Raw genomic sequence first — 19,576 nt, 5'->3', positions numbered from 1 at the left:
ACCTGGATTGGGCCTAAATGGGCAGTCGGACATCCCTTGAGGGGTCCCAGATTGGAGAGGGTGTAGCTGGGCTGAGGCGACCCCCCCCCCCCATGCACGAATTTCATGCACCGGGCCTCTAGTCAATAATATTGTAATAGCTATGCATGGTACCAGGAGGGTACTTGAAATATCAGGGATCACTGTAAAGCATATGATTGTTTAACCACTATGCTGTACACCGGAAACGAATACAAAATAATATTGCTTATAAACTGTAGTTGAAAAAGAAAAAAGTTATCTATCGTAAAAGTTCTAACAAACCCTTTGAGAGCCCAGCCAGGTGAGCAACAAATATCTTCTGGGAAGGCCATTTCCTGGCCTTGGGTAAATTTCCGGGGTCCTGCGGGAGGTTATATTTATCTTTTCTGGACATCTTCATTTGCAGTGCACATTCCACGGGCCTCCTAAATCCTTTCCAGTTTGGGGAAAACAGCAGCAAAGGGCCCTCACGAAAGCAGTTACTAAGTGTGTGACCTCGGGCAAGCCACCCACACCCGCGGGAGAGAAAATTCCTTTTTATCAGCCAAATGGAGATCATCATACTTGTTACCTGACACGCTTGCTGTGGGCTTAGGAAAGTTCTTGCGCCTGAAACACTTAGCAGAGTGCCTGGCCCAGAGCAAGCGCCCCTTAAATATGTAGCTATTACTGTTATCAAGAGCTGAGACACAAGACTGCTTTGAATATCCGCATTTTAGAGGAGAGTACTGGGAAGGAAATTTCACTTCAAGCAGCTTGTGTACGGTTCAAAGCATCCCCGTGTTCACACATGGAGCACACCCAGGCCGCTTGGATCTGCAGCAAGAAAAAGGGCTTTCTGCCTGACCCTCCCCCTTCCCGAAGGCAGATTCTTTTTCAAATTAAAAAATAAAAAATAAAATAAAATATAGAAATGCATGCACACATGCTATTTATTTATTTTGGGCGAACGTTACATTGAGGTTTTTGACCGAAACTCAGCCTGCGCGCCCTCGAAGAGCCTATGGGGTCGTTGGGCAGTGAGTACCGGCCTCGGGATTTCCCCGCGGGGCCGCGGAGAGTACAGACAGGAAGCCTGGGACCCAGCGCCTGACCAGCACTTCCTCGGGGGAGGCTGGAGCCCGGCGCGGGCATCCTGCCCACAGCTCGCCGCAGCGCAGACCTGCGCTCCCGGGGGCGCCCTGCGGGAGGGTCCCTGGGTCCGACCCCGGGGTCCGCGCCCAGCAGGCAGCCGGAGGGAGCTGGAGAGCCTCCCCCCCAGGGAGACGCTGACACACCGTCATGCTGGGACCTTCTATTCTGGCCCAGCTCCTCCCCACCTTCCCTCCCTCCCCCTCTCCCCCTCCCCCCTCGGTGCGCCTCGGAGGGAATTCAGAAGGGACTTTCCAGAGAGCGTTTGCGGGCAGGGTGTGGAAATGGAATAAAAGCGTATGCAAATAGGCCTTCGAGTGCCTTCCTCCGACCCGTCGAGCTGAGAGCCTGTTCTCCGGGGGGATGCTCTCGCTCCAGACTTCTTGACTGCGCTCCCTCCCTGGACAGCACCGCAGGCGGGCAGAGTGCGGTGGTAAAACCCAAAACCCGGGCAGGGAGCCGTGCCAGCGGGGTGGGCTGGATGGGCCAGGAGGATGCAGCAGCACGAGGAGGAGGAGGAGGAGGAGGAGGAGGAGGAGGAGGGGAGGATTTGCTGCGGCTTTGGGGAAGACAGACGAAGTGAAATGAAATTTTAGCAGCTCAGCTGTGCGCATGAGCTGGGAAAAATAATCACTGCCAGCTGATTTATGTTGCACTTATTTGAGAGGCAGCAGGCTTTTGCACAGCGGATTATTGCAGAGCAAACGGCACATTGAAGAGATAATCGAGGCGTTTAAGGGGTCTGAGTGAGTTAGAGTTGAAGGAGGTGAGAGGCTTGCCATGGGCTACCCATAGAACAGTGTCAGGGAGTTGGAGATAGTTTAGTTGAGACCTGGCTCCATTTCCGAAAGGAAAATATTTCCAATAGTTTGTTATTTTCAGGGTGGGGCAGGGTGTGGCCAGGACGGAGTGTAGAACGCATACTGATGATAACATAATACGCTTTAAACCCTGGAGTTGGAGGCTGTGGCCTCTATTTAGCAAGTCATAAACATTTGGCAGCGAGGAGAACATGACAGTTTTGCACAGGATCTAGGGTGTACTTTGGGGGCTAGGGGTTGGGGATTATGGCTGTTCATTGTGTTTTTATTCTTGATCTCATCCAATCTTGTCTTTAAATATATGGGGTTTGTTGGTTTCTTTTGAAAATAATCCCCCCACCCTTTTGTTTTTTTTACAAACCGATCTTGACTTGTATATCCATTGGGCAATCCAGTAGCTTTTCTTTTTTGAAGACTCAATTATTGTGTTATTGCATTTTCTTGTCATTTGGGATCTTTGTGTTCTATATCCATTATTTCATTGGCCTGCTTGGAAGGGGGATAGGGGCGAGGGAGGGTTTCCAGTGGGTTTTGCCCCAAACCATTCCGATTGCAGCTCCTGACAGTTTGCCCCCAGGTTGCTAACAATGGCTTTGAGAACAGAATGGGTTTCTTCTCTTCAGGTGTCTGTTTTCAATAAAAATCTCCTTGCTGCCCTGATGCATAGCACTCCTCAGAAGAGATAAACAACAGGAGGTCAGCTCACCGAGGGAGAAGGTAGAAGTCTTGGCTTGGGGTTTGCTCGGAGGGTTTGCAGCAGCCTGGATCCTTAGCATGGGCTGGGTGCCCAGTCCTCTCTTCAGGAGCCACCAGGCCGGGCATGGAGGGGACACTTGGTCATCTTCTTCTGTTTGAATTCCCATCACCCAACTTTCTCCATGGGCCCTGCGCACACTTGGGGTTCTCTTCTCAGTGTAATCTTCGGGCTAAATCTATAGCAAATACATGTTTTCTCTGACAGCAATTTATAGTCTTGGGTGTGGTCTCTACAAACCAGCCTTTAGGCCCTTTTTGAGCTCAAAGGGTGATTTTTCTCTCTAGTTGTTCTATAATCTGGCAAAGTTTTCCTTATCTTGGTCTTGGCCTCAGTCTTATTAACAATAACAAGTCCTTTTTTTTTTTTTTTTTTTAAACAATAACGAATGAAGTCTTTATATGGTTTATAATTTGCAAAGCATTTTTATGGGCCATTTCATGTAGTTCTTATATAAAATTTGTGAGGTTTTTAGAGACTAGATTTGGCACATAATGGGAGCTTATTAAAAAGTTGTTGGATGAATGAACTGTACCCATTGTACAGCTAAGGAAATTGAGATTCAAAGATGTCAAGCGACCTACCCAAGGCCACACTGCCCAGGAGGGACTCAAACTCAGGTATTCTGACTTTTTCCACTCCAGATCGGCTCTAAGAGAGTGTTTTACATGGCTTTGGTTATCCTTCTCAAGGAAAGTGTCTTTGGTTCCCTAGAAAGAGATACTGGGAGAATGCAACCAAGTGGCTATGCTACTAGAGAGCATTGCCTACCCCTTTCTATAGATTTTTCTTAGGTTCCTTACTCTTTAAGAAGGAATTATATTTATATTCTTAGGAATACATTTATATTCTTAGAACATGACTATTTGGATACATTCCTTATTGGAGACAGAAATGCAAGGTCAGGCTGGGGGAAAAGAAAAAAAAAAAGACTATCCTAAATTTAAAAAAAAATTCTCACCTGAGGATATTTTCCCATTGATTTTTAGAGAGAGGGAAAGACAGAGAGAAATATTGATGTGAGAGAAACACATCAACTGGTGGCCTCCTGCATGTGCTCTGACCAGGGTCCAGGCCGGTGAGGAGCCTGCAGCTGGGTATGTGCCCTTGAGCAGAATCAAACCTGGAACCATTTGGTCCGCAGGCCAATGTCTATCCACTGAGCCAAACTGGGTAGGGCTTGAATTTTTAATATTCCTTGGAGGTTTGGCCATAAAACTACATACATCTCAAGGGAAGCTAAATTCCAGAGTTTTGGGTGTGGTGCTGAAATTTTTTCTCTAGCTTTGTCTCTTGAGGTACCAGAGAGAGTCACACCGTGCCACCGTTTTGGCAGGGGAGGGTGGCCAGTGCTGCCTGGCCGGCAATAGCTGCTCCCAGCTGCTCCCATCGCTGGAGGACATGTCAGCCAGGCCAGCTCAGATATGAAAATAGCAAGAAAAGAGCCCCTTGTTCTTCCGGCCGAGACTAGGCTCGAGGGCTATACCTAGGCACCAAGAACAGCATTCCCTCTGCCGGCCAGAGACTTCCTTCAACCTTCGGACACCAGGAACAGTGGGGAGGAAGGAGGATTTCCCTCCTAAATCTAAAGCTAATTAGAGAGGGAAGCCAGTGGGACTCGGCCCAAGGGCCTTTCCCTTTGACTTCTGGAACCGGAGAGTCAGAAAGTTTGAGCTTTGGCTGCGAGATTTCTCCAGAGGAAAGCTGCAAAAACAATTCTGACTATTTCCTTCCTGACCTGATACTCCTTCACTCCTTCCCTCTTTCAAATGCAATCGTCTTTCTGCCAAGGTGGTCTCACACCTACCTGCCAGTCTTGTTGAGAAAGGCCTTTCCCCAGGGAAGGTTATAAAGATCGTTTCTTACATTTACTTAAGAAACTTCTGTAGTTTTACTTGTTATCACATTGTTTGCAGTTAGTCCTTTCATTCACCTGAAGTTGTATTTTTTAGATGGTGCGAGACAGATATTATATTTTTCTTTTTACTCAACAGATGCCAGTCTTTCCCAGGCTAGTTTCAAAAATATGTTTTGTGTGTGTGTGTGTGTGTGTGTGTGTGTGTGTGTTTGTGTTTTGCATTTTATTTTAAGAGAGGGAGAAAAAGGGAGAAGGAGAGGGAGAGAGAAATATTGATGTGAGAGAGTAATATTGATTGGTTGCCTCTTGTATGTACCTCAACCAGGGATCCAGCCCACAACCCAGGCACATGCCTTGACAGGGAATTGTACTGGCAACCCTTCGGTGCATGGGATGAAGGATGCTCAACCAACTGAGCCACACCGGCCAGGGCCTGGCTGGCTTTAGACTTATAGCAGAGTTGCACAGATAGTGCAGAGGGACCCTATAACCCCCTCTCAGCTGCTTTATGATTTGAAAGGATAACTTCTCAGGGCCCTACATTCCCACCTATGCACAGATGTCTCTCTGGAATCACACTTTTTTTCTATCCGTGGACTTGCTATTGTTGCCCACTGTCACGTGTTTAATTAATTTTGTTTCTAGAGAGTTCCCAGTTTCTGATTGGGAACCTGAGGCCTCACAGGGCTTTTCAGAGGTCCCATCCTGACTTCAGGCAAGTAGAACATTAGTAACCTTGTTTACGGGTATTGCTGCTGCTGAGGTGACTGGCCACGGAGGGGCACAGGTATTTCTCTGGTTCATAGGGATGGAGGTCAGCCTTGGTGACCTGCCTCTCATACAGAATGCCTCTTCTCTGAGCACAAGCTTTGGACACAATGGCAAGGACGAGGCTCTGGAGTAGGCTCTCTCTTCTCAGTGCTATTGACCCTTTGGGACTGATTAATTCTTTGCTGTGAGACTGCCCTGTGCCGTTATAAGATGCTTTAGCAGCATCCCTGGCCTCTACCACCTAGATGCCATTAGCACTCCTGACAACTCATGACAATCAAAATGACCTGCAAACATTGCAAACAGCTGCTGGGGGTCAACCCCCATCCCCATTGAGAACCCCCCCCTCCAACCCCGAGATGGGGTCTAGCTACCTGAACTTGTCCCTGGCTCCACTGCTCAGTAGCTGTGTACCTCCATTTCCTCCTGGATAAAATGCAAGTAAGGGTGCCTGTCTCCTAGGATGGTCCTGCTAAAGAACAAAATTCAACTGAGTATTTTGAAGGTGTAATGGCTTTATTAAGTGATTTGTGAATCGGGCAGCATCCAATTAGCTACTAGAAGGGGTTTACCAAATGGAAGGTTTTTTTAGGAGGAAGGGTGGGCAGGGGAATTATGAGCAAAAAAAGAGAAAGGTTTCTTTTTAGTCCAGGTCATCTTCTTTTGGAGGGAAGGGAATGGCAGGGGCTTTATCTAGCACGTTCCTTCACTAGTAAGGATCAGGACCATTCTGGACTGATTGCTTTAACATTCTACTCTAGGGAAAGGCTAACACTGCAATTAGGTTAGTTATTAAGTTTTGGCTTGGTGAGGTGGCTTGGCAAGAGTGACTCCATTTTGGCCTGTTGTTTATTTTATTTTAAAAAATATGCTATTATTGATTTCAGAGAGAGGAAGGGAGAGGGACAGGTAGAAACATCGATGAGAATCATTGATTGGCTGCCTCCTGCATACACCCTACTGGGGCTCGAGCCCATGACCTGGGCATGAGCCCTGACTGGGAATTGAACCATTACCTCCTAGTTCATGAGTGGACACTAACAAGCACTGAGCCACACCGTCTGGGCTGCTGTCATTCATTGTTTTTTGTCCTGAAGACCAAACGAGCAAATACACACACACACACACACACACACACACACACACACACGAAGCACTCAGAATAGACCCTGATTGGACAGCCTTAACTCAATGTTAGCTATTACTATTATTTAAAAAAATTTTTAATTTGATCTCACTCCTAATAAACACACAGACCTCCTGTTTTTCTGCCACTTCCATGTCTTCCCCAGCATGGAACAAATGTGTGTAAATCTTAACAATATTCACCAAAGAATTACATGTTCATGAAATGGAACTCTATATATGGGGCTCCAGAACAGTCAATTAATCGGCTCTCACGATAAGCTCATCCTGGCTGCGTATGAATTTTATTTGCGGCTATAGAAGAGCAATTCCACCCAGTTAACAGGCCTTTAAGTGACAGTCCAGCTCCGTGGAGCCACAGAAAGGCCCAGACATGATTTTCACAACAAGACGGTAGTGGCAGGGGGAAGCTGGAAACCCGGGGTAAGGAGACACTGAGCATTTGCTCGATTCATTAAGTCGTCGGCGTTGGGAACACCGTGTTCATTTGCTGTGGACACAAACCATGGTCTTGCAGTTCAGAGGAGGTAGGTGGAAGATTTGTCCCCCAACAATTCATGTTACATTAGTCACCCAGAAAGTTTTCCCCCTTTTTGTAGCAGCAGCTTTTGCAAAGCCAGTGTTTGCTATTAATCTTGCCCAAGAGCCTCTCTGGTGCAGATGATGGTTTTTAATAAGATTATTGCATATCAAAGGGCTCACTTCCTCCATTGAAACCAGGACTTGGTTTGAAGAAGAGCGAGCAGTGCCCTGGCCTGAGCTGGAGGGGCTGGAGAACGGGCGGGGCTCCTTGGTTTGATGGCTTTGGCGAGGCTTGGGTGTGGTTAATTCTCTTAGCCCCGTGGTCGGCAAACTGCGGCTCGCAAGCCACATGCGGCTGTTTGGTCCCTTGAGTGTGGCTCTTCCACAAAATACCACGGCCTGGGCAAGTCTATTTTGAAGAAGTGGCGTTAGAAGAAGTTTAAGTTTAAAAAATTTGGCTCTCCAAAGAAATTTCAATTGTTGTACTGTTGATATTTGGCTCTGTTGACTAATGAGTTTGCCGACCACTGACTTAGCTGGTGCAGTTAGGTGATTGTGAGCCTGGGTTCAGGTTGAAATCTCAGTTCTCTAAACTTGCTGGCCCTGTGGCCTTGGGCAAGTCACTTACCCTTTCTCATCTATAAAATCATGTTGCTGACAGTACCTACTTCATAGCTTTGGTGTGAAATTTAAGTGAGATAATGCATTTAGTCCCGTGGCTGCCACCTAGGAAGTACTTAGTACATCTTAGCTATCATGATCACTGTTATAATTATTGTTTACTTGAGTGACCTCCATGAGAGGGGCATTGTGCTAGAGGTGCGGTGGAGGAGACGTTCAGGTCAAATATGACACTTTGTGCCTCCAAAGGGAAATTAGAGTGTTTTGACAGGTGAGCACTGAAGGCTGTGGAAGTGGGAGGAGTCAGAGAAGTCCCCAGAGGCTGGCAGCTTAGTGACCACAAAAGGCTTGGACCCTAGACACAAGCAGAGCCTATGCCCAGAGGGAGAAACAGTCAAGGCCATGGACACGGGGCTGTGGAGCTTAGAATTTGTTTTCCCAAATAGGGAGCCATTACCGAGTTTGAAGTGGATGAACTGGAAGACGGAGAGGAAAGTAGGACCCACCTCTGCTGTCACAGAGTTGGCAGACTTTAAGCGTATTTTGTATTAGGCTCTGTCTGATTGTTGGCCGACTGGACCCCAGAGCAGAGATGCCTGGCTGCCATCATTTATTTGGTGAGTTGTGCTTTATTAAGTCTCTCTCCTCCTCGCAAGACCCGCTCAAGGTTGCAAGGGGATTTTGTTTTACAAAAAGGGCCAGTGAAGTTCAACGCCAAGATAGCCTTACTGGCAAAGATTTGTTGACCCCGTGTCTTTAATGTTGCCATGTCTGCTCCAGCCTTCCTCCTAAGGCAGAGATGTAAATGAGATAATTATTTAAAAGTTAAAAAAAAAATGAAGTGCTATGTAAGGGACTTAAAAAAATTTCTTCTTTTTTTTTAATAGCAAGCATATAAAACAATTTAGGTGTATTTCCTGTCTACCTTCAGGGAATAAACTGGAAAACCAGAACTAAATTAGCTTTGAAAGGGTTTTAGATTTGCTAATTTCTACTAAATTAGTAACCTTCCTAAAGTCTCCGCATACTAGAAACCCACTCTTTCATTCTTAAAAAAAAATATTTTATTGATTTTTTTTACAGAGAGGAAGGGAGAGGGATAGAGCTAGACCAGCCGCCTCCTGCACACTTCCCACCGGGGTGTGCCCAAAGCCAATGTACATGCCCTTGACCAGAATGGAACCTGGGACCCTTTAGTTCACAGACCGATGCTCTATCCCCTGAGCCAAACCGGTTTCAACCCACTCTTTCATTCTAACTCCATATAGCAAGAGCAAAGTGCCACAGTAGTGTTTTCTTTTGGCAACAGTCATATTTATAATAACTTTGGGTTAGTTTTTATTTCCCCTTCAAATGGTGGGAAAAATACAAGAGAAGGGATGAACCATTGGAAATAGAAATGAATAGCTTCTTTATCATAATGCACCAAGACCAAATCAGGTGTGCGATTTCTTTTCAAAGGACCAATTATACATTTCCCCAACAGAGTTACACAATAGTATTCTGTCCTTGAAAGAGAATTCAGCTTTTTTATTGATTTAATACAGCGTGAGTTCCCCGAGGCTCAGCACTGGGGAGATGCTAGGAACGGATACAACAGCAGTGTTGATAAATGTAAATGGTCAGTGGGTAAAAGGCCTTCATATGGTTCTTTCGTTTCCATGGTTTCTGACTACAAATCTCACAAAGCTGACAAAATTGTTCATAGCACCGAGTTCGTCCTTGTAAATAGGAAGTGATTGCTTTGCTGAGTTGCTCTGTCCTGTTCTCCATTCCGGTTTTTTCTTTCTTTCTTTCTTCTTTTGGTTGTGCAGCTTGAGTTCATTTGGACCTGGCTGTTTCAGTTGCACAGCAGCGAACCACTCATTGGCAATGCAGACTGAGGAACCTGATACAGCTGGGGACTGGTGTAGGGAGCAGACCACGATGGCTGAAACGGCCCACCATTCAGGTCCTCGTGGCCTCTGATGTCCCCTTTCCATAACCTTGTAATTCAGAGACTCCTAAGGACCTTATCTGGAAGTGATGGTGGCCTTTAGAACCAAACATGTCATCGGGCAGAGAGTGGGAGAGTGATAGTCTGAATCAGAGACAGAAGAAGAGCATAGAATTAAGTCATCGCAAAATAACTACTCAAGAAACATTTCCTAATCATCTACCATGTGCGATGCACTGCTGTTATGGGGAGCAGGTAAAGAGGTTGAAAATATAGCTGCTTTCAGAATTTCACACTCTCACATAACTTGAACTGATGGACTCAAGACCCTGAAGGATCGACTATTAGGTTGTGTGACCAGATGATGGATACTTGGGACTATTTCTTTTTTTCTTTTCTTTTTTAAAAAAAAATATATTTTATTGATATTTTACAGAGAGGAGGAAGGGAGAGAGACAGAGAGCTAGAAACGTCGATGAGAGAGAAACATCGACCAGCTGCCTCCCGCACACCCCCTAGTGGGGATGTGCCCGCAACCAACGTACATGCCCTTGACTGGAATCGAACCTGGGATCCTTCAGTCCGCAGACTGACGCTCTACCACTGAGCCAAACCCGTTTCGGCACTTGAGACTATTTCTTATCCTCCTCCCTACTGTTCACCACCCCCAGCCAGAATATTTAAAAAATGCCATTGGGATCACATCCCTTCCCTGCTCCTTCTGTTTTCTGTTAAGGTCAACTCCAAATTTCTAGCAAGGCTGATGCAAACTGGCTTGTGGCTGCCTGGGCCTCCCTCACCTCTGTGCCATCCCTGGTCTTGTCATGGGCCTTGCCAGCCCCTACTTGTGTGGCCAGTCACTTCCTATTTCAGTGTTTGAATGTTCTGTCACCCTGCCCAGACTCCCTTTTGCTGGCTCATCACCAGACCACAGTCTATTTATCCTTCAGGCTTTCTCCTGAAATGTATCTTCTTCCTGACCACCAGTGCTTCCCAGGGTCCTGTGCTCTTTCTTTGGTGGCACTTCTCACTTTTGAGCGCGCTTCTCACTTTGAGTGCACTTATCAATGAGATCTCGGTCTCTCCTGTTGCTTGGTGATCTCCATGAAGATGACGGTAAGGGCCAAGGTCGTCTTATTTTCTGCTATATCCCTGGCATCTATCCCAGGCCTGACTCATGCTCTGTGAATGAGGGATGGGTGGTGAATGGATGAATGGATGGATGAATGAATGAATGTGGAAGGAGAGATTCCACTGGGTCAATGCAGTGGACCTTTCAAAGCAACTCCTCCTATTAGGGCACTTGGTATGTGGCACTAATCATTCTGTTTGTCTACCCTCACATTGCCGTAAGCTTCTAGAGGGCAGAGGTTGGATCATAATAATATTTTCATCTCCAGAGTTGGGCACCCATAGAAACTCCATACAGGTCTGTGGGATGAAGAATGAATTGTGCAAGAATGGAGGGGCCTACCTGGATTTTAAAACATGCTTTGGGGTGAGGGTGAAGGAAAAGCAAATTTAAGTACTCAAAGCACAAGTTAAGAGTTGGGATGCAAAACAAGATTAGGGTTAAAAAAAAGAAAGAAAAGAAAAGCTGAGAACCTGAATTAGAAAAATACCCGATAGTCACCAGACACAGCTTGACAGGATGTACTTACACTACAGATGGGAGGGCTAAGCCGGGGAGGTCACTTGGAATTTCCCCAGCTGAACATAGTATCTTGAATGATGTCTGTCTTTCAGCTTGCTGTTCACATCAGGAGTGTTGTGAATTCAACAAACATTTATCAAGCACTATTTCATAGATTTCCAACATTGAGAATGATCATTAAAGGGCACAGAAATTGACTCAGTGGTGAAAAAAATCTTACTCTAAAAATTTTTTTTTTAAAATTAATTTCAGAGAAGATGCAAAAGGGAGAGAGAGATGGAAACATCAATGATCAAAATCATCAATCATCTGCTGCCTGCACATCCCCTACTGGGGATTAAGCCTGCAACTTGGGCATGTGCCTGACCAGGAGTCGAACAGTGACCTCCTGGTTCATAGGTTGATGCTCAACCACTGAGTCATACTGGTTAGGCAAAAAAATCTTACTCTTTTTGTGTAAAGCACAGATATACATCTAATACATAAATTGGTGCATATATACCTATGGTATAACAATTCATAGTGGAGGTGATTAGGGAAATGAGCAGGCTTTTTCAGAGGATGATAATGAAAAAAAGATTGAGAACCAACTTACTCTATGTCAGACTCTATTCTGGTCAAAGTGCTTATCTCCATGGAGCTTTCAATTTCTATGAGGCAGATGGGCAATAAATATTATACATAAGTAATGACAAGTGTCAAAGAATAAGAAATTTACCCAGAAAAGTAGGGTTAGCTGCTGGATCCTGTCATTGACACCAGGCTTAGCATACATTGATTTTATACTAGAGGTCCAGTGCACAAATTTGTGCACAGGTGGGACCCTTGGTCCAGCCAGTGATTGGGGCTGTCTTGCTTAGTTCCGATCCCGATTGGGGCCAATTGGGGCCACCCAGCCCTGGGGAGGGACCTCGGGAGGTTGGCTAGTCACAGAAGATTGACTGTGGGAGCTCACTGACCACCAGGGGGCAGCTCCTGTGGTAAGCATCTGTCCCCTGGTGGTCAGTGCGCATTATAGTGATCAGTCAAAATGGTTGCTTAGGCTTTTATATATATAGCTTGCCTTCTACCATTACTTATTTTTCTACTGCATCTGATCTTTAAATACATTTTAGGAAAGAAACTATTTTTTTAAACTTCTCCAAGAGACAGGCAATGAAGCAGAATGATCAAAATTGTTAGTTGTGTGTGCTAGAGTGAGTGTTTTATTTATTTATTTATTTGTTTGTTTTATTTGTTTATTTATTTATTTTAGGGTGAGTGTTTTAACTGCTAACTTCTCCCCTTCCCTTAGTCTTTATCCTCTCCACTCTCCTTTTTCTCCCCCCCCCCCTTTTCTCTTTCTTTTCCCCCTTCTTCTCCTCTTTAACTTAATTTAAGAATTAAAATTTAATTTTTTGGTCATTTGGAGAAGGCAGAAGTATCTTCTTCCTGTGGCTCTATGAGAGCAAAGTGAGTTTTGCATGTAAAGTGCCTCGTGTGGGTCTGGCAGGCTGTTGGCACTTGGTGATCTTTATGTTGTGTGGCTCCCCTTGCTCGGGGCTACACTCAGTGGATGTGCCACTTCTTGTCTAGCACTCTCAATGGAAAGACTCATAATTTTTCTGAGTTGGGACTAGGTTAGTGCTCCCTTTCCTGTGTTGAACCAGAAAGTATCCAAATTGATGATGGAAATCAGCGACAACCTGAAAAATGAATTATGATACCCCAGCACGCACCTGGATCAGAAATTGGGTCACCTGCCACCTTTTACTGACTTGACTAATTTGATCTTGGACCTCAATTATAACTCAAGGTCAAGCAATGCTTTCTCAGGCATAAGTTCCCTTTGCTGTTTCTAATACCTGATTGGATGGAGAGGTCTCTGTATGTGCAGAGAGATTATGTGACCTGTCTAGTTTTCATAGCCGGTATGAGGCAACCTGGGACTAGAACCCAGTTTAACTTCTAGCTTATTTTTATTATCTCATCATGCTGGCACCCAGAACTTAGTCCCATGAGGCCAGGGAATGATGTCATGTAGTAGGTGTCCATGTGCCCAGGTTAAACTTTGGGGTTCCATTACTATAGAAGGAGGAACAGAAAGATTTTGGGTGAACAGTTAGCAGTGTCTACCATAGATGGCCTCTCTGAGGAAGTGACATTGAAAGTGAGAACCTAACAATGAGTAGGTGTTAAAGAGAGGGAAGAGTTTTCCAGGCTGAGGGATAGCATGTGCAGGAGCCACGAGGTGGGAAAGACCAGCTCTGATGTTTCAGGAGGCACGTGCCTACCATGCACATACCTCCAGCTGCTCAGGACTAGACCTGGTGCTGGGAGGCAGTTGCTCTGGGCTCACCTGGCTTTTCTTTTGTATCTTGCAGGGCTGGGCCGGGCTTGGACTGCAAGGAGGGGGGCTTTGTGCTGACTCTGGAAGGCCTCTGTGTATCCTCAGCTTTGAGAACTGAATTCCATGGGTTGTGTCAGTGTCAGACCTGTGAAGTTCAGTTCTTCAGCTGGGATAGCTCTGTCATCGTGGACCGAGGGACACTGGAGAGAGAGCAGCGGAAGAACTTGGAAGACTGGAGGTGGAAGGGCCAGGTCTCGGCTCTGAAGGACCAGGGAGGGCGGGTTCATGGGAAAAGCACTCATTTAATTTCGAGAAGACTTGAATTCTATGCTGAGCAGGGTACCAACTTGCTAAATGAATGCTCCCAGCAAGTCATTCTTACTGCTGCTGCTGTTCCAACTAGTTTACATTTATTGAGTCATTGCAACGAACCAGGTACTGTACTAACTGCTTTCCACGCTGTTGCAGGAGACTCTAAGGGGGAAATGGTGATGAAGGGGAGACACCCAGCTGCCATGCAGTGATTTCCCCCCCTTCATGGGATTAGACGGGATTTATGAAATGTGACAAGTGTTCTTTAGTATAAATTGCTGAGGTTACTGGTACCTTTTTAAGATAAGAAGCATAGCACATCCCTGTTATGGTCCCCCTCTCCCTTTATTTGAATCTCAACTTTCTTGCCTTCTATAAATACACTAGGGCTACTTCCTCTCTGTATATTCCTAACAAGGCAAAAAGATCATCACTAGCCTTTACCCCAGTTTCTCCCAGGGTTGTGACGGCCCCTCCATTTACTGGCACAGTCAGTTGTGTGCTGTGGGTTAGGCCATTCTGTTGTCCTCTGTCACCGAGTCAGCTGGGTGTGACCTGAGCCTAGGGCTTGCTGTGACAATGACGATTTCCACCTTTATAGGGCTGGGGGCTGTGTATGTGCTCTCCATACTGACTTTAAATTGGATGGGGAACTCATCTTTGATTCTGCACTATCTCTTGGTGTCCTGAAATGCCCATCTCATTATAGTCTACACGAATGGAAGTGTGGCCTGCCCCAGAGACCCTCCAGCATGAAGATTCTCACTCCGCCTTCTCAGTGACACGTTTATTGAGTGGGTACTATGTGCCTGGTGCGGTGCTCAGGGTATTTTGTGCATGATCACAGTGAATCCCACATCAAACCTCACCTGGGAAATGAGGATGAATGAGGATGTCCTGTAAAATAGTGTACCTACATTCTACTGATGCAGAGGGGTGTGTGGTCCTTCTGAGAGCCCACAGCATGGGTGTGGGATGTGGGTGTGCTCTCTGGGCTGTGCTGATCACATTACTGCCCCCACCCCTCTCACTCTGCCCACTTCCACCCCTTGCTTACTACACCCTTAGCCAGTGACTCATTCTAGAACCAGAACACCGGTGAAACTCAACCGAGACCGGAGATTAGTGCTATTCGTCCTAGGCCACTAGGGGAAGTTCAGAGTTTATATCAGAGGCTTCAACACTTGGTGTTTGGGACCGTGTCTGCTCTGAACACTGACTTAGACCCAAAACTCTGACTTGCTCCAAAATACTTGTTCTTTTTTTCTTTTTTTTTTTTTTAAATATATTTTTATTGATTTCAGAGAGCAAAGGAGAGAGAGAGAGAGAGAGAGAGAGAGAGAGAGAGAGAGAGAGAGAGAGAGATCAATGATGAGAATCATCGATTGGCTGCCTCCTGCACGCCCCCTACTGGGGACCGAGCCTGCAACCGGGGCTTGTGCCTTGACCGGAATCGAACCCAGGTCCCTTCAGTCTGCAGGTCGATGCTTTATCCACTGAGCCAAACCAGCGGCCGAGGGACCACGTCAGGAGACACCTCCTCGTGGCTGTGGCCGTGGCTGTGGCCGCTGTGGCGGGAGCATGTGGAGCAGGTGGGAGCTGTTTCCGAGCATCTACTCACTGGGCCCGGGGCCTCGAGATCCGAAGGGCCTGAGGAGGTTCCCTACGCTCCACCCAACAAGCAGGATTCCTATTGGCTTTTGCTAAAAAAAGAAAAAGAAAAAAGAAAGAAAGAAAGAAAGAAAGAAAGAAAGATAGAAAGAGCCCAAAATACTTGTTCTTATTGCAGGTGAACTCTTCCTGAAACAAGCCTGATAATGTGGGATATACACACGTGTATACACACATACACACACACACACACACACACACACACTGTGGATCTGTGAGGAGTCAGCAAAAATTCATAACATAAAAGTAAACTTCATTTCCTAAGAGGATTTGTGCTAAGATTCCACTAAATAATACATTTTCCGAGGATTTTTTGAGGCTGTATTAGCTTTATCTAAACTTATTTCATATAAGTGGAAAAAACAGGCTACAAACTAGTTTGGATTATACGTACAATTTATGTAAATTTATAGAAGTATATAGGATTATGTGCATTGAAAGATGTATATCAATTGATTAATGGGGTTTGTCTCCAGGGCAGTGAAAATTGAGATGCCTTTTCCTTTCTTTGTATTTTTCTCTATTGTTTGATTCTTATGCTGAGCATATTTAGTAAAACAATAAAGTTATTGAAGGACATTTTGTATACAATTGTGATGACTATAGACAATGCTGGTGCCGTGCGTGGGTTAGAAGCTATGTTGCGGGGATGTGTTGTAGACGAGTGGGGGAGGTTCCTGGCATGTTCGGTGAAGGAGGTAGGCATAGGGCAACATGCAGTGGGATTTTATTTTTTTAAGAGGTGTGTGTGTGTAGGTCCAGGGGGTAGTGGGTGGTAAGGTAGCAGGTGATTTTTTTTTCTCTCCTTTAGTTATGCTTCTCTGCCCAAATAGGAAAGCAATAAAAAAAGAACCCTCAGTATATATGCTACTTTCCAAGAATTCATCCATTGTGTAAATCAGCGGTTTTCAAAGTGTGTTTCCTGGATGAGCAACATCATTAGATGTAGCTGTAGCAGGAACTTGTTAGAAGTGTAAACTCTCAGGCTTCTCCCATGACCTATTGAATAAGAAACACTGGAATGGGGCCCAGCAATTTCTGTTTGAACAAGCCCTCTGGCTGACTGAGAGCACAGTAAGGTTTTAGAATTGGTGTCAATTACGGGATTGAAGTGCAGCTGATGTTGATATGAAAGAGGCCCGCCCTCTCCTATAAGTAGATGGGCAGGTATTCTACAGCGCTTACCTCTGAAATACTGATAGACAGCAGGACCACAAAACCCCAAGTTGACAACCAGTGTCCATTTCCACCACTGGGCAGCAGGTCTCCACCTTTTTAAAGTGCAAATTTTAGGTGCATAGAGTCACTTGAAGAGGTTGTTGGTTATGGCAGATTCCTGAGCATCTCCATCACCCTCATCATCCTTTTGGCTCTGTCCTTGGAAGAAGACAGTTCAGATGCTCCTGGAGAGGTGCCTTGAGAGTCATCATCATCATCATCATGGAAGTATTGCTTTACCATCTTCAGATAACAAGGGAAGGTCATGATTTATCAGCTCACGTTGATGGCACACGGTAGGAAGTTGGACATTACTCAATAGTTGCTGCCTATTCATGTTTAAGGCAGCTGAGAGTCAGTGACTTATGTGACACAGTGGCTTCCTAAGTTCTCCCAGCAGTCAAACCATTGTTAGGTGGAGAGTTCTGTGGAAGGGTTCTCTGGAAAAATGGAAGAGAGAGAGAGAGAGAGAGGGAGAGAGAGAGAGAGAGAGAGAGAGAGAGATTATAGGGAATTGGATCATGTGAATACAGAGTCCCACTGGACAAGTCCCAGGATCTGCAGGTAAGTCATCTGGCTGGAGACCCAGGAGAGCTGATGGTGTAGCTCCAGCCTGAATCTGAAGGCCTGAGACTTAAGACTCAGGAGAACCAAGGTCTAGTTTCAGTCCAAAGCTTTGCAGGCTTGAGACCCACAAAGAGCTGATGCTTCAGTTTGAATAAAGAAGCAGGGAAAAACTAATGCCCCAGCTCAGCAGTCAGGAAAGAGATGGCCCTGCTTACCAGCAGGGGTCAGCCTTTTTGTTCTATTCATGCCTTCAGTTGGTTGAATGCGGCCCATCCACATTAGGGAGGGCAATTTGCTTTATTCAACCTACTGATTTAAATGTTAAACTCACCTAAAAAACATCCTCAGAAATATTCCCAAAATAATGTTTGACAAAATATCTGGGCACCTTGTGATCTAGTCAGGATGACATGTAAAATTAGCCTTCACAATTATTATTTTTTATTTCTTTTATTTATTTACTTCTAAATATTTTTATTGATTTCAGAGAGGAAGGGAGAGAGAGAGAGAGAGAGAGAGAGAGAGAGAGAGAGAGAGAGAGAGAAACAGCAATGAGAATCATTGATCTTATTGATCGGCTGCCTCCTGCAGACTGCCCACTGAGAATCAGGCCAGCAACCCTGGCATTTGTCCTTGACTGGAATTGAACCTGGGACCCTTCAGTCCACTGGCTGACACTCTGTCCACTGAGCCAAACCAGCTAGGGCACAATTATTATTATTATTTCTTAAAATATATTTTTTTACTTCTAGGCTCTCTTGCCCTCTTATTTTTATAGTAGAGGCTGGTGCACAAAATTTGTGCACTCTTGGGGCGTCCCTCAGCATAGATTGTGAGAGGGTGCAGGCCAGGCTGAGGGACCCCATCAGTGCACAATTGTGGCCGGGGAGGGACGTGGTAGATTGGCTAGCCAGGAAGGGTCTGTGAGAGGACTCCAGGGCATGTCCAGCTCATCTCACTCAGTCCCAATCAGCCGGACTCCAGCAGCAAGCTAACCTACCTGAGGGAGCTTCTGCCCCCTGGTGGTGAGTGCACATCATAGTGAGTGGTTGAGCGGCCTTAGCATATTATTAGCATATTACTCTGGTTGACTGAATGACCGATGACTGGACACTTAACATATTATCCTTTTATTATATAGGATTTCAGAGAGGCAGCTTAGAACTTGGGTGTCTGTGTAGTAGAGAGTGAGGAAAAATGCTTTGGGGTTGTGGGTAGGCAATTGGGCACCAAAGGTCATGGTATGTCTCACTCACGTCAATAGTTCTCTCTCTCTCTCTCTCTCTCTCTCTCTCTCTCTCTCTCTCTCTCTCTCTCTCTTTCTCTCTCCCCCTCTCCCCACTTTCTTCTCTCTCTCTCTCCTTAACCCCCATCCAATCTTTCAGAACCCCTTACTCCCCTCAGCAGAATCCCACTCATGAATCATTGTGTTTTACACGACCAGTGCCAGCTGCAGACACGGCTGGGAAATGTTTCCAACCTCTGCAGTGTTAGTTGACTAGAAGAGAGGGATTTAGGAATGACTGTTGGGTCAGCCAACCGATACTTGCCAAGGTCAAGTGTTGGTCTTAATTAGACCCAGCCAACCTGTTTCACACGGGGGCTAATACCCATCAGCTGGGAATTGCTGTTTCTCACATCTCTGGCTGAGATGAGAAGTAGCCCAGAGCCTGTCAAACGTCATCTCTCATGGAATATAACACCATCTAACACATGCTAACATTTTTCATCAATATTAGTGTCACCGCAAAGTGCTATTGAAATAGAAGTGGTTTCATATATTATTTATCTGCAATGTGTCCACTGGGCCATTCTTCTGCTGGAGAGCACTTCCTTGGCATTTATAAACTGAGTGACAAATCTGCAGCTCCCTGGCTCTGTACCCCTAGGCTGTGGCAGAGGGAGGGTCGGGTTGGTGAGCTGTTTGGGCTAAAACGAGTTGCTGTATCTCCTCTTGGCCCTGAGCACATTCATTACGTTCCCGGTTGCAGGTGAGCGGAGCTAGGGGCTGAGCAGTGGACATTCTGAAAATGATGGCTGTACCCACTTCATGAAAATCTTCCATTAAGTAGCAGGGTCCCCAAATGATCCATCATTTATTAGCACCATTCAATTGTGGTTACTTCCAGAGAAGAAATCTAATGTATCAATTCATAGGAGTATTTTGTTCAAGAATGGGACTAGGGTGGGGTGAAGGGGAGACCTAGGATGCAAAATGTGAGGAGTTGTTCAATCTCATGGTCA

The sequence above is a fragment of the Pipistrellus hanaki genome (genome assembly GCF_964339955.1).
Source record: "Pipistrellus hanaki genome assembly, chromosome: 5".
NCBI classification, from domain to species: Eukaryota; Metazoa; Chordata; class Mammalia; order Chiroptera; family Vespertilionidae; genus Pipistrellus; species Pipistrellus hanaki.
This window is presented reverse-complemented; position numbering follows the sequence as displayed.